Source organism: Calliphora vicina, chromosome X (assembly GCF_958450345.1).
Source record: "Calliphora vicina chromosome X, idCalVici1.1, whole genome shotgun sequence".
Classification (NCBI taxonomy): Eukaryota; Metazoa; Arthropoda; class Insecta; order Diptera; family Calliphoridae; genus Calliphora; species Calliphora vicina.
The window spans coordinates 127,501-137,500 of record NC_088785.1 but is presented as its reverse complement, the minus strand read 5'-3'; the positions used below and the strand labels follow the sequence as shown (position 1 = coordinate 137,500).

General features: G+C 30.9%; 2 non-coding genes and 1 pseudogene across 2 annotated transcripts; all 3 read right to left on the bottom strand.

The window, feature by feature from the left end:
• LOC135962923 (large subunit ribosomal RNA) overlaps positions 1-2,233 on the bottom strand; it is a 4,766-nt pseudogene extending 2,533 nt beyond the window's left edge.
• Positions 2,234-2,563: 330 nt separating this feature from the next.
• Positions 2,564-2,743, bottom strand: LOC135962907 (5.8S ribosomal RNA). Its single transcript, XR_010576747.1, has one exon. It is a non-coding gene; the product is annotated as a 5.8S ribosomal RNA (ribosomal RNA).
• Positions 2,744-3,359: 616 nt separating this feature from the next.
• On the bottom strand, positions 3,360-5,346 carry LOC135962864 (small subunit ribosomal RNA). Its single transcript, XR_010576706.1, has one exon. It is a non-coding gene; the product is annotated as a small subunit ribosomal RNA (ribosomal RNA).
• Positions 5,347-10,000: the final 4,654 nt, after the last annotated feature.

Sequence of the window (10,000 nt, the reverse complement as noted above, 5' to 3'; positions counted from 1 at the left end):
GAAGTTACGGATCTAATTTGCCGACTTCCCTTACCTACATTATTCTATCGACTAGAGACTCTTCACCTTGGAGACCAGCTGCGGATATTGGTACGGCCTGTTGAGAAGTTTGCGTGACCCCACCATAAATTTTCAAGGTCCGAGGAGAAAATATCGACACAACAGTAAATGTCATGCTCTTCTAGTCCATCTACCATATCTCTCTTCGAAAGACTTCCATGGTAGTACGACTATAAAACAGAAAAGAAAACTCTTCCGATACCTCTCGACGGCTTCTTTATGGTCGTTCCTGTTGCCAGGATGAGCACAAGGCCCATATTTAATAACAAACGGATACTCAACAGGTTACGGAATTGGAACCGTATTCCCTTTCGTTCAAAATTATTCAAGTGTTTAATTACTAAGCAATTTTACTTCCTTTTCATTATAACTTGAAAATTTTCGGCTTTCGCCTTAAACTTAGGACCGACTAACTCGTGATCAACCACTGTTCACACGAAACCCTTCTCCACTTCAGTCCTCCAAGGTCTCATTCGATTATTTGCTACTACCACCAAGATCTGTACCAATGGCAGCTCCATGCAGGCTTACGCCAAACACTTCTATGCTCACCATTGTACCCTCCTACTCACTAAAGTTTCAAAGTTTATAATCCAACCGAAATTGAACATAAACCATTTACTTTAGCGGTAATGTATAGGTATACAACTTAAGCGCCATCCATTTTAAGGGCTAGTTGCTTCGGCAGGTGAGTTGTTACACACTCCTTAGCGGATTACGACTTCCATGTCCACCGTCCTGCTGTTTTAAGCAACCAACGCCTTTCATGGTATCTGCATGAGTTGTTAATTTGGGCACCGTAACATTACGTTTGGTTCATCCCACAGCGCCAGTTCTGCTTACCAAAAGTGGCCCACTGGGCACATTATATCACAACCACTACCTTCATACCAAGAAAGGTGAGGTTCTTACCCATTTAAAGTTTGAGAATAGGTTAAGATCGTTTCGACCCTAAGGCCTCTAATCATTCGCTTTACCAGATAAGATTATTTTACATAATTTTTAAATGCACCAGCTATCCTGAGGGAAACTTCGGAGGGAACCAGCTACTAGATGGTTCGATTGGTCTTTCGCCCCTATACTCAATTCTGACAATCGATTTGCACGTCAGAACTGTTTCGGTCTTCCATCAGGGTTTCCCCTGACTTCAACCTGATCAAGTATAGTTCACCATCTTTCGGGTCACAGCATATATGCTCAAGGTACGCTCTAGTTAGAGGTATAAATAATATAAATACTATTATACATAACTGTATAGAACGCCCCGGGATTGAATTAATAGACTATAAATAGGCTAAAAACTAATCCCATTAAATTAAGTTATGTTAATTACGCTATTAGGTTTTTATTCCCAATAACTTGCAAATATGTTAGACTCCTTGGTCCGTGTTTCAAGACGGGTCCCGAAGGTATCCTGAATCTTTCGCATTGTTAATCATATAAGTGCATATAATAAACATAAAGATCAATGATCAATATGCTATTATAAAATATAAATATTTAAGCACTATATATAATAAATCTATCAACACTTTATCAAATCAAAAGCATTTATTCGATATTAAAATGCAAGCAAAATAATTTGAATAAACTTAAGCAAATGATCTTATGATAAATATATTTATGTTAATAGATTACAATGTCCTTTATAGAAAAAATGCACACCATTATTATAATATTATAAATATTAAAATCATAAAGATGAATTTTCCATAACGGATATTCAGGTTCATCGGGCTTAACCTCTAAGCAGTTTCACGTACTATTTAACTCTCTATTCAGAGTTCTTTTCAACTTTCCCTCACGGTACTTGTTTACTATCGGTCTCATGGTTATATTTAGTTTTAGATGGAGTTTACCACCCACTTAGTGCTGCACTATCAAGCAACACGACTCTTTGGAAATGCCATCTAGTAATCATTAACGTTATACGGGCCTGGCACCCTCTTTGGGTAAATGGTCTCATTTAAGAAGGACTTAAATCGTTAATTTCTCATACTAGAAATTTGACATTCCATACACTGCATCTCACATTTGCCATAAAGACAAAGTGACTTAGTGCTGAACTATTTTCTTTTCGCTCGCCGCTACTAAGAAAATCCTTGTTAGTTTCTTTTCCTCCCCTCATTAATATGCTTAAATTCAGGGGGTAATCCCATATGAGTTGAGGTTGTAATAAAAAAATTTTTTAAATCATAAAATATCAAAACCACAAATAGAAATCATTTCTTTTATTTTCTGTTTAAATAAAAAATTCTTTTTAATAGAGAGGCAATCCTAGTTTCATAAAAAAATATTTTATGCTAGACCTTCCTCAATAAAAAAATGAATATAAAATATATAATATTAAATACTCTGATTTTATTCGTTAGAGGTTTTGTATCTTTAACTTTTAGTATTATGAATATAGTAGAATATCCAGTAATACAACATGTGCTTTTAAAAAATTTTACATATTAAATATATAAAAGATTTTTAAAGCAACTTATTTAGCATAGTCTTACAACCCTCAACCATATGTAGTCCAAGCAGCACTCTAATTATAAATTAAAGTACCTTACAGCATGGACTGCGATATGCGTTCAAAATGTCGATGTTCATGTGTCCTGCAGTTCACACGATGACGCACAGTTTGCTGCGTTCTTCATCGACCCATGAGCCAAGTGATCCACCGCTTAGAGTGATATATTTATTTTTGTTTAAATAGCAATTCATAAATTTGTTTATTGAAAGAAATCAAAAATACACCAAACCAAATTGGCATATATCAATTCCTTCAATAATATTTTTTTTAATTTTAAAACATACCACAAAGTTTGTTGCGAATATCTTAGTTCTTTTAGAAAGAACAATTTTTTTTAACTTGTATACAAGTACAACTATAATTGTGAGTTTAATTTTTATGCAATGTATGGATATACAATAAATTGTATTGCCAGTACACTAAAATGAATATATTATATATATTTCAAATATTCCCATCCAATGTATGATTTAAGTTCATAAATCAGTACATCTTTTTTTAATAAAAGAGAATAAAAGAAAATATATTATATATATATATAATTTTTCCAACGACTTTTTTTATAATATTATAAATATAATATTATTTTATTATTAAAGAGTTTTTCTTTCAATAACACTTAGTCTTCTTTTTTTTTATAAAAAAAAAATATTTAAATATTTTTAATTTTATTTTTATTAGCCTTTTTTTTTAAAGGGCATTATGTTTTTTTTTTTATTAATATTTTTTATATATAAATATATAAAAAAAATTTTTTTATCGGTTAGGAACACATTAATGATCCTTCCGCAGGTTCACCTACGGAAACCTTGTTACGACTTTTACTTCCTCTAAATAATCAAGTTCGGTCAACTTTTGCGAAACAACCGTAACACACAAGGCGTTACAGTGATCACGTCCGGAGACCTCACTAAATAATTCAATCGGTAGTAGCGACGGGCGGTGTGTACAAAGGGCAGGGACGTAATCAATGCGAGTTAATGACTCACACTTACTGGGAATTCCAAGTTCATGTGAACAGTTTCAGTTCACAATCCCAAGCATGAAAGTGGTTCAGCGGTTTACCCGGACCTCTCGGTCTAGGAAATACACGTTGATACTTTCATTGTAGCGCGCGTGCAGCCCAGGACATCTAAGGGCATCACAGACCTGTTATTGCTCAATCTCATTATTGCTAGACGCAATTTGTCCATTTAAGAAGCTAGTGTCCTTATAATGGGACAAACCAACAGGTACGGCTCCACTTTCATAAACACATTCAAACACTCACACATTTTACTGCACTCATGAATGAAGGCTACAAAAGCTTCAAACACCATAATCCTGAAAGCATCTATTTAATATATTTGAGTCTCGTTCGTTATCGGAATTAACCAGACAAATCACTCCACGAACTAAGAACGGCCATGCACCACCACCCATAGATTCGAGAAAGAGCTATCAATCTGTCTTACACACTTATGTTCGGACCTGGTAAGTTTTCCCGTGTTGAGTCAAATTAAGCCGCAGGCTCCACTCCTGGTGGTGCCCTTCCGTCAATTCCTTTAAGTTTCAGCTTTGCAACCATACTTCCCCCGGAGCCCAAAAGCTTTGGTTTCCCGGGAAGCGACTGAGAGAGCCATGATAGTAGCTACACCCAATTGCTAGCTGGCATCGTTTATGGTTAGAACTAGGGCGGTATCTGATCGCCTTCGAACCTCTAACTTTCGTTCTTGATTAATGAAAACATCTTTGGCAAATGCTTTCGCTTAAGTTAGTCTTACGACGGTCCAAGAATTTCACCTCTCGCGTCGTAATACTAATGCCCCCAAACTGCTTCTATTAATCATTACCTCTTGATCTAAAAACCAATGAAAGTAGAACAGAGGTCTTATTTCATTATTCCATGCACAAAATATTCAGGCATTTGGAGCCTGCTTTAAGCACTCTAATTTGTTCAAAGTAATTGTACCGGCCCACAACAACACTCGATGAAGAGCACTGAAGCAGGTTTAAATAGGAGGAATATGCACAAATACAAGTATTTAATACATATAAGAACTCCACCGGTAATACGCTTACATACATAAGGTACAGTACAAACTACAATTATAGTTGTACTACCCGTATGAAGCACAAGTTCAACTACGAACGTTTTAACCGCAACAACTTTAATATACGCTATTGGAGCTGGAGTTACCGCGGCTGCTGGCACCAGACTTGCCCTCCAATAGGTCCTTGTTAAAGGATTTAAAGTGTACTCATTCCAATTACAGGGCCTCTAATATGAGTCCTGTATTGTTATTTTTCGTCACTACCTCCCCGAGCTGGGAGTGGGTAATTTACGCGCCTGCTGCCTTCCTTAGATGTGGTAGCCGTTTCTCAGGCTCCCTCTCCGGAATCGAACCCTGATTCCCCGTTACCCGTTGCAACCATGGTAGTCCTAGATACTACCATCAAAAGTTGATAGGGCAGACATTTGAAAGATCTGTCGTCGGTACAAGACCATACGATCAGCAAGTTATCTAGAGTTCAACCATAATAACGATCTTGCGATCGCTTGGTTTTAGCCTAATAAAAGCATACGTCCCAAAGGTCCGTATTTATATTGCATGTATTAGCTCTAGAATTACCACAGTTATCCAAGTAACTGTTAACGATCTAAGGAACCATAACTGATATAATGAGCCTTTTGCGGTTTCACTTTTAATTCGTGTGTACTTAGACATGCATGGCTTAATCTTTGAGACAAGCATATAACTACTGGCAGGATCAACCAGAATAATGTTTTATTTATATTATTTGTTTTCAATTGGTTTTAGTTGAAAAGAAATTTAACGAAAATCAGCTTTTTATCGCGTCATATTCGTCATTCCAAATTCACTGTTCTTGATTTTTAAACAATATATTGTTCTATTATCATTTATTTCACATTGCATCATATAATATTTTTCAATATATATGATATTTTTTGATATGCAATTAAGAATTACATTTCATTCATATTTCATTTTTACATTTTATACATTTTTGAAAAACACCAAAAAATCTTCACCAAAAAAATCTTATATAAAAAAAACTAAGAAAATACTTATTTTTCTTTATTCGATTTTAACAAAATAAATTTACCAATGCAAATATTGAAATCCCCAAGAATATAAAAAAATTCTTGTTCTAGAGACCAAAGCATCATAAATAATTTTAGCACATTGAATAAAAATTAATTTTAATATTTCAATAAAGAAAAATTAAAATTATAAAAAAAAAATAAAATAAATAATTACACTAACGAATAACTATACAGTTCAATCAACAAACTAAAAAAATTTGTCGACAAACTTAAATAGATTCATCGTTAGCGGCAAATAAACTAAAAAAAGTTTTCATTGCTCTCCCCACACACAAAATACTATACCACATATATTCAACGCAAATAATAAAATAGATATTTAAAAACCTCAATACACAATATAAAAAACAAGCAAATAGTTCCAACATTCACGTTGTAACATTCTTGCACAATATCATCATTCGCATTCGATTTTCATTCTTAAATCAATTTTAACACACCGTATATTAGTATTTTTGATGTTTTGTGTGAATATTTAGTATCTCTGCATTTTATGTCAAGAGTATATAGAGATAGTTACATACAACTTCCCCGCCAATTTCGTTTTCCGAAACTTTAAAATTGTATATCTTGAGTTCTAAGCAACTTTTTTGAAATTTTCTTTTTGATTATGAATCGTACGAATTATTACTAATTTTTGGATAAAAAAAATTTTTAAATTTTCTAAAATTGTAGATTTTTTTTTTTTGAAATTTCAAAATTTCAAAATTTCTATTTCCCTAACTTACAAAAGTAAGAAAAATTAAAATAAAATTTTATCGATTTTGATAATTTTTTTAAGAAATTTCATACAATATGAACTAATATCAACATCTAAATAGATTTTCTTTTCAAATTGTTCAATATTTCAAAATAAAAAATTTTCGATTTTTTCAAAAATTTTATTATTTTATGAAATATTTCCTTAAATTGTAAAAATTTGTATGAAAAATATACTTTTCTTTATTATTTTTGGGATTTTGTATGAAAATCATTATAGATTTTAGTCCACATTTTTTTCAATTTATAACATTTAACTAATAAATAGTATTATTTTCACAAATTTAACAAATTTGTATAACAATTTAACTTTTCTTTATTATTTTTGGTACTATTATAAAGGAAAATCATTATAGATTTTATTAAATCCACAATACATTTTATATTTTGTTTTGTTTTGTGTAGTAGTATTGTTATTATTAGTAGAGGAGTAAAACTAAATAATTTTAATACATACATCCATCCATCTATACATTCATCTCATTAGCAAACAACATTTTTGTGTATAAGTAATAGAGTAGAGTAAAACTAAATAATTTTAATACATCTATCATCAGCAAACAAGGGACAGTATAATTTTCCTAGGGACAGTAGGAAACTCGTTAATCCATTCATATGTGTCACTAATTAGATGACGAGAACTTTGTCTACCTAATGACGTTAATATTTAATTCCGCCGTTCAACCGCGCTTACAGTATCACATTTTTGTGTAAGCATTAGAGTAAAACTACTCTATCGTTATTTTTATCGCTTAATAATGATGTGTGAGCCAATATTTTTTCTTTTTTCACAATGATGTGGCGATGAGAGCCAACATTTTTTTTAAATAAATTTTTCTACTTTGAAATTAGAATGAAACTACTCAGTATTTTTCTTTTTTTTACTTCATAATGATAGGATGAGCCAATATTTTATTATTTTCTTCACAATAATGTGATGAGCCAATATTTTATTAAATTTTTTCATAATGATGTGGTGATGAGAGTCAACATTTTTTTTTTAAATATAGGGACAGTAGGAATCTCGTTAATCCATTCATATGCATCACTAATTCGATGATGAGGACTTTGTCTAACTTAAGACCTTAATATTTAATGCCGCCGTTCAACAGCGCTTACTGAAATTTCTTCACATTGACAACATTCAGAGCACTGGACAGAATCAAATTTTTGTCAGCATTAGAGTAAAACTACTTTGTATTTTTTCATTGTCGCTTAATAATGACATAGCGGAGCCATCATTTTTTTTTTTGTAATAAATTTTAGAGTAAAACTACTTTGTATTTTTTCATTATCGCTTAATAATGATGAACTGAGCCATCATTTTTTTTTTTTTGTAATAAATTTTAGAGTAAAACTACTTTGTATTTTTTCATTATCGCTTAATAATGATGAACTGAGCCATCATTTTTTTTTTTTTGTAATAAATTTTTTCAACTCATCAACCACGCTTACTCGAATTTCTTCACATTGACATTCAGAGCACTTGGCAGAATGAAATTTTTCAAAACATTGTTAAGAAAAATATTTATTATTTAGTTAATTTCTTTTCACACATTCAATTTTCAAAATATTCTTATTTATTATTTGTATAATAAAGAATCTAGTGTTTAATCCATTCAATATCAAAACATCATGAGCTGCTTACTCGATTTTGTTAACATTAGAGTAAAACTAGTTAAACCATTCATATTCATAATCACTATTTGTATGACGAGGTATTTGGCTACCTTATGATCTTAATATTTGCTACAGCCGTTTAAAAAACAAATAATGGCTCAGTACCGCATTATTAAGCGACAATGAAAAAATTCAAAGTAGTTTTACTCTAAAATTTATTTATGGGCAGAATAAAATTTTTCAAAACATTGTTAAGAAAAATATTTATTATTTAGTTAATTTCTTTTCACACATTCAATTTTCAAAATATTCTTCTTTATTATTTGTATAATAAAGAATCTAGTGTTTAATCCATTCAATATCAAAACATCATGAGCTGCTTACTCGATTTTGTTAACATTAGAGTAAAACTAGTTAAACCATTCATATTCATCATCACTATTTGTATGATGACGAGGTATTTGGCTACCTTATGATCTTAATATTTAATACAGCCGTTTAAACGCGCTTACTCGAATTTCTTCACATTGACATTCAGAGCACTTGGCAGAATGAAATTTTTCAAAACATTGTTAAGAAAAATATTTATTATTTAGTTAATTTCTTTTCACACATTCAATTTTCAAAATATTCTTATTTATTATTTGTATAATAAAGAATCTAGTGTTTAATCCATTCAATATCAAAACATCATGAGCTGCTTACTCGATTTTGTTAACATTAGAGTAAAACTAGTTAAACCATTCATATTCATCATCACTATTTGTATGACGAGGTATTTGGCTACCTTATGATCTTAATATTTGCTACAGCCGTTTAAAAAACAAATAATGGCTCAGTACCTCATTATTAAGCGACAATGAAAAAATTCAAAGTAGTTTTACTCTAAAATTTATTTATGGGCAGAATAAAATTTTTCAAAACATTGTTAAGAAAAATATTTATTATTTAGTTAATTTCTTTTCACACATTCAATTTTCAAAATATTCTTCTTTATTATTTGTATAATAAAGAATCTAGTGTTTAATCCATTCAATATCAAAACATCATGAGCTGCTTACTCGATTTTGTTAACATTAGAGTAAAACTAGTTAAACCATTCATATTCATCATCACTATTTGTATGATGACGAGGTATTTGGCTACCTTATGATCTTAATATTTAATACAGCCGTTTAAACGCGCTTACTCGAATTTCTTCACATTGACATTCAGAGCACTTGGCAGAATGAAATTTTTCAAAACATTGTTAAGAAAAATATTTATTATTTAGTTAATTTCTTTTCACACATTCAATTTTCAAAATATTCTCATTTATTATTTGTATAATAAATAATCTAGTGTTTAATCCATTCAATATCAAAACATCATGAGCTGCTTACTCGATTTTGTTAAAATTAGAGTAAAACTAGTTAAACCATTCATATTCATCATCACTATTTGTATGACGAGGTATTTGGCTACCTCCTTATGATCTTAATATTTAATACAGCCGTTTAAACGCGCTTACTCGAATTTCTTCACATTGACATTCAGAGCACTTGGCAGAATGAAATTTTTCAAAACATTGTTAAGAAAAATATTTTTATTATTTAGTTAATTTCTTTTCACACATTCAATTTTCAAAATATTCTTATTTATTATTTGTATAATAAAGAATCTAGAGTTTAATCCATTCAATATCAAAACATCACGAGCAGCTTACTCGATTTTGTTAACATAGAGTAAAACTAGTTAATCCATTCATATTCATCACTATTTGTATGACGAGGTAGTATTTGGCTACCTCTCTCTTATGATCTTAATATTTAATACAGCCGTTTAAACGCGCTTACTCGAATTTCTTCACATTGACATTCAGAGCACTGGGCAGAATAAAATTTTTCAAAAACATTGTTAAGAAAAATATTTTTATTATTTAGTTAATT